The following is a 6,742-nucleotide window of genomic DNA, read 5'->3' on the forward strand; positions in this document are numbered from 1 at the left end:
TTCTTTAAAAATATTTGATGAAAATAAAAAATGTCACTTCTCTACGGATATCAAATCTCCGACACATTTCAGCTGAGATGTATTGCATACCATCAAGGCGCCGCGGGAAGCAATGAAAGCAAAACAACGCCCGTAATCCGCCCCCGGCTAATCTGCCAACGTCATCTCTTCCGCTTTTTCCGTCTTGCTCCAACTCCCCTTCGAGCTTCCTACCCTCGATTCACCGTATTTATTCCTTTCTTTCCCCCAAGTCGTGCGGTTTCAATGTCTCCGAGACAGTCACAGCTTTTCTACCAGTCTTTCATTCATTTTCTACAGAATCTTACTCTTTTCCGTGAAAATATTTCGCTCCGTCGACCCGTTAACATATTCGTAAAGTAGCAAATATACATGCATCAAACCTTTTTGAGCTGAGCACCTTGCAATGCGCAACGCTGAATAAGCAGATATGAAATGCAACTGTAAGTGTAACTAATATTTGATTTCAAAGTTGTCATTCATTTCTTTTGTGATGGCCGTTTGGGGCAGTATCGACAATGACTCCTCATTAACTTTTTTTTTAGTATTTTATCATGGATGGAGAGTTAAGCTTGCAAAATTTCAACTGTTTCAATGCTTGAGCGTATTTTGGAAGGTTAAAGCGTAGGTAGTAGATGGTCATTCCCATAGAGGTTGCCAAATAAGGACAATTTTCCAAGTGGCTTGGGTAAGAGGTCTTACTCCTCCATATTCAGTATAGTGTCTCGCTATTTATTGAATATACTTGTGTTTATGTAAAATATATTTGCCAAGTGATACTATTTCTAAAATGAAATATTGGGGCGCATGTTAAGAAGTGATATTTTTATTTCATATAAGTACTTGTGACATCGCCGCGACAGCATCCATTTAGGATTGTGGTTTTACGAATTGGGTCTTCCTCCTCGATTTACTGTCTATATGTGACCTTTTTTATGACTCCTTCGCGGCCTTGGAGTGCAAACCTCTGTGGCCACTTCTTCCGTAACGACCCAGTTCTATCTATCTTATGAGTTTTTTTTACTTGCCGAACAACACGATAAAAATCGGGATAAGATTATGAACCGTAATTTAATCAATGAGGAATCTGTTGGATGAGAGAGTGAGTAGTGGAGCTTCTAATGAGAGGAGATGCTTAAAATCGTGGGGTAGGGGAGGACTTTAGATAAGTAGGGAAAGGGGATGGACATAAGTTATTTTCAGAATGAATTATGCTGCCAACTAATACGCTAATGACAGTAACGGCATGTAAATTTATGTGTCTAAAGTCTTGGGTTAAATTATATATATTTGGATATCTCAATCTGTTTTGTTGCTACTGATTGTAAGTCGCAAACGTGATCCATTTATGCGGCCACCAGAAAAATGCGCCAAAATTCAGTTTTTGAGCGAATGATGAAATTATTAGTAACATAAAAATAGTTTGCAAGTAATCAGTCAACGCAGAAAGAAAAGAGCTTTAATTTAGTGCCATATTGACGAAGTGGTCCTTGAGACTTTGGTTTTCAAACTCGGGTGTCAGTTTTAGAGTAAGCAGTGGGCCTCGAGCCGAACTCAAGAAAAAATTACAATGTGGAAATAGATGCAGCAGTTATTGCAAAACTGTTGTTTCGTATTCCATGTAAGCCTATCTTAACCGGTTTGCTACCAGTAGTGGTTTTTCTTTGGAATTTTCTATATTTTATTTGAGGTGACTGAAAATATTCTGGTGGCATATATATTTACTTCATCGTTTGACCACTGAGGTGTATGTGTAGATGTCTTGTGATTTTTTCCTTAAAAAACACCGAACATTCTAAAAAATGATAACGGCAGCTGCAAACCAACGTAGAATGCGCACGGTGGGAATCGGACGTTTTGACCAAACGAATTTCTCCCTGCTGCGAGTCAAGTGCGCCGTCCGCGTCGGTTTCCTGAACTTAAATCAGCGATTCCCTTACGTCCGAGACGAGGTAAGGTGTGGTTCCCCGCGTATTTGGAGCTTTATACGCAGGACAATTAGGGGGTCACCCGAAGATTTCCGGACAGGAATTTTGTATCGCAAAATTGTAACCCCTCCTTGTTGGTATTTTGCCTTGTGGAGACTCCTGTTCGAAAGTAAGGGGATGGGAATGCATGATGTCGTCCATGGGCGTACCAAGTGAGGAGCAGCAGTGGGCAGCTGCCAACCCCCCCCCCCCCCCAGAAATAAAAGTAAATTTCGTTCAAAACGTAAGTATTTTTTGTACCCAAGAAAAGTGGTATTATTCCATATAAAACATGGAATTAAAACAAATATTTCGGCCAAATAATTTTAAAAACTAATAAATCGCTGTTATACTATCTTGAAATTATCTTCTAAAAATCTTATACTATATCTATCTTGAAATTTTGGTTTCCTTAACCTTTTCTGTGTTACAACTTGTACGATCAAGGCTTGGCCTCCTCCATTTTTTGATCCTGAGTACGCCCTTCACGTCGTCCTCTCACGACCAAATCGCGATTGACGGAAGAAGAGGTTTGGCGGTAGGTTGCGGCGAAAAATAATCTTCTACATTCTACGATTCTCTTTTTAAGTTTAGAATAAGAAAAGAACGAAAGTGCACACTTTTTATCAGCTGATGTCATCAGAGTTTTTCCTTATTTAATTTCGATCACCTCTCATCGAGGGGCCGATGCATCGCTCGAGCGCAAGAGTGGAAACAAACCATGCGAGATCGAGGAGCAACTGAAAAGTAGAAACACGCACATCGTGACGTCATCCACCTACTTGCGAGAGGGTTAAGGTCGTCAATTTTTCGTGGCGAACGGAACGAGAAGTAGGGGATGGAAAAATACGGGTATCGTTTCGAACTCTATCAAAATCAACAATAAAAGAAAGTTGGTGCTATACCTTTTCATTCGGAACAATTGATTCCGATTGGTTGCAACACGATCGGAATTTTTTGGTCAGGCACTTATCACTCCGACGACTCACTACTAGGGCTCGTTTTTTTTCAAATAAAAATCTTCATGTTTAAAATTACCGATAAGTCCGATCGGTGCGAAGCACAATCTCGCGCGGAATGATGTGGAGGATCGCCTGTGAATGATCGAAGGTGAACTGTGGTTGGGAAACTGGTTCTTAGACGTGGAATCGCTTAACTAACTGTTTTACCAATAGTGATTTCGCATAGTCCGTGCCAGACGCATGCAGTAATTCTCGCCTCCGAAAGTTAATTCAAACCATGTTCTAGCCTGTCTTAGAAGGGGTAGTGTGTGACTCGTTGTGTAGGAAACCCGCGATGCGCAGGGGCGTCGGGACTATTTTAGATTTGGAGGGCTTACCTCGAGAAGACTCATGAGAAAAACGACCAATTTTTTCGCTAATGATAGGGCAAAGGGACTAGAATTTCGCTCTACTTCCGTCAATTTGGAAGGACTCATAGAAAAATCTAGCTGGTGCCTTCCGCCTTTCTCTAGCCTTATTGCACACCCCACCAGTCGTGTATCATGCACCACAGATGATGCGGAATAGGCTTGCATTTACGGCAAATTGCGATGAATGCATAGCATCGAAAGTCATTCATTTTGGGGAATCAACGCTTCTTTCAGACAGTTCGAAAGAAGGGTAGTAAATGCATTGAGGTCACTCTTTATGCTTTGATAAATCCGTTAATTTTCGGGTGATAACTTTTTGGAAATGCAAAACCTCTTAGAGAAATCATTTAACTAAGATATTTCAATAAGTCCAATGAATTTATTTTCTCACGACGCATTTCATTGTTACAGCAACATTCTAAAGTGCATCGTGTGGACTCAAGTTCTTCCAGCTGCACTTGAAACAACAAAATGTGTCCAGCGAAAATAAATTCAGTGGAAAAATTTCAATGTCTTATTTTATTAATATTCATAACATCCCATAACTCACATATCATACAATATTCTCAAAGAGAAAACTTGGAAGCGGGAGGATATTCCTCGTAAAATTGAAGTCAACGAAATGCAACAGTATTGCTCATTTAACTGGCTAAGTACAATCTTTCATTGAGTAATCCTGTTTATATTTTCCATACTAATTCTGGTTCACAGGAAGGGCCATTTGTCCCCTTCGTTGACTCCTGGCAGGAGCCTGCAAGTTCTCATATCTCATTATCCATCATATGCATTGCAATCTTAAATGTGCGAATGGAATTAACCCAGTCAGGGAGTCTAGAGGAGTCCAAATTTGAAACTAAAGAGAGGAAAACCTACCCAAAGAGCGCGAAAAAATACTCCGATGGCTCACGTGTGCGTGGACGCTTCTTCATTGCATTCCATCCGCTAGGGCTTTTGTCTTTGGAGCCCAACTCCAGTCAGGGTTCCCGCTTTAACTACTTTATAAAATTCACTGTTTGTAGGTAAGGCATTTTAGGCAGAAATATTGATCACGTAACAATCATCAGCCGCACGTTAACTAAAAATGTAACAAAAGCAAGATGCCTTGAATGCAAACGCAACAATGAAAGTGACGACTATCTCATATGACGTCAACCATAGTTAGCACAATTCAGGTATGGCTAAATGGTGTGAGTGGGAAAATGGAGAGAGCAGGGTGGCAGGGAAGTGAAGAAGTGCCTGATTTTTTGCCAGGGTTAACGTCTTCTAAACGCAGGTGTACGCGACACGACACGAGAGAGTATCAAACGAAATAAAAAGTGGACTGCATATTTTATTATTATGCGCCGGAAGTCCCACACCATCCAAAATCACCACTCACCTGAGTGTCGGGCTCCCGTCGATGTCCTCCTCAGGCAGCGTCGGCTCGAGATCCTCCCTACACGATGACACATTCACAACTGCCGTTCACGGCCAACAATCACGAAAACAATACTTAAAACAATTAAACTCTCGCCCACACGGGCGCCCAACAAACAACAATCAGGTGAGTGGTGATTACAGCATAGGACTCCCTATGGCGCGAACAGCAGGCTTACGGTCAATGTGCTGTCATGGCACACGGACCAATTAATTATTGCGAATACGAGTGTGCAGAAAAATGCATGGACAGTATCTGCACGTGACTCGGCCTTGAAACACGATCGAAACATCGATTTTTCTTATAATCTGTCTATCGTAGCCCTACAATCAAATTTGAGAGATTTCTAAGGTTTTATGACGAAATTCACGGCTATTTCCAGGTTTTTTCACGGTAGACTAAATTCATGGCTAATTCACGGTTGAGTGGGAACCCTGCCAGTTTCGATGGCCCGCTCTCATAAGCTTTTGTGACACAAAGGCGAAGGATGCAGCTTGCCTCATGGACAAACCTTCTAAGTTTTCAGTCACCAGTTTTCATAAGTAAAATGGGTCAGGTGGGTGTCTACATATCAACGGAAATGATAGCACCTGCTGTTAGCATAACTAACGATAAAGGATTTCCACAAAGTTACGCCCGCTACTATTAATTATAACAATAAGATATATCTCCTTCCATCAAGAAGATCAAAGTGATGGATAGTAGTTTATTGATTATAGCTTAATTTTCTTTTCTTAATTGAAATATTGGTACTATATTATGTAACAAATAGCAAACGGGGAAAATCGTTGGAGAGATCAAAGGATAAACTATTGAAAATTGTCATTCATTTGCTTTTTCTAATACCTTCCATTAACTCATAAAATTCCGTTATTCATTTCTCACATCAACACGAAAGGGTTAAGTTCAAGCGTAGACAGAGTAAATATAACTTTTCTTGCATTTTTTTAAAGACACTAGTTGCATTTAATTTTCCCTAAAAATTATTTTTCTGAAAATCAAACAACATTAACTTACTTATACTTAATTTACAAATAACACACCAGTAATAATCAGAAATACCCTGAGTGGCAGGGCTAAATAGAAAGGTGAGCATAAATGAAGTCAAACACCAGGCAGCAGTTTTAGAGGATTCTGTAACTTGCTTAAAATTAGTGAAAAAAAAGAAACTAAAAACCATTCCCAAAGTGACGTGGAAACTTCGATAATTTTTAAACTTTTAGTCAATACAAAACTCTTTTTAACACTCTTACTCGGCTGGTAACCCAAGTTAGTAACAAATATAATTTGCAAAGAAAGAACTAAATTGTAAGTAGCATATAAACCCATTCATAGCTGTATATATATGGCTTTTGTTGTTCAAGAACTATGATACATACTTACAATGCATATTTACCTAACATGATATTATTGGCAAGGAAACTGATCAAAGTGACTACTAAATAAATCATTTTTAGTTAATTCTCCAGAAGTTAAGTTTGACAAAATTAGAAAATGAAGAAATGATTGGGAGAAACATTAAAGAAAAATGCACACCCAGATTCTTAGGCATTGGAACAACTCATGTTGATCTTGGCATTTTTCAATCCTCAGCGAATACAAACAAGAACCTCCCATGCCTCAATCTTGAGCATACCACTTGAAAACTAGGGGTAAAGGTGAGTTTGTAGCATGAGCGTGAAGACATTGTCATTCCTTCTATTCCAACCTATGAGCATAGCACCCAGCTTTGCATTACCAAATCACCAAGTGAGACAGGATTTCTAACTCCCCACTTAAGTTTTTTCAAAACTCATTATGCAGTATTTTCATTCACCAAGACTGGACAAATGTTTCACAGCTCAATATGGAGAGTGAAATATGGAGATAATTTAAGAAAATTACCATTAACCACTCTTCCTCTACCTATTTTGCAGAGGTAAAAAAGAAAAATGAAATAAGAGGAATAACAGAAGGTTATTCAAAAAT

The sequence above is a fragment of the Ischnura elegans genome, chromosome 5 (assembly GCF_921293095.1).
Source record: "Ischnura elegans chromosome 5, ioIscEleg1.1, whole genome shotgun sequence".
Lineage (NCBI taxonomy): Eukaryota > Metazoa > Arthropoda > Insecta > Odonata > Coenagrionidae > Ischnura > Ischnura elegans.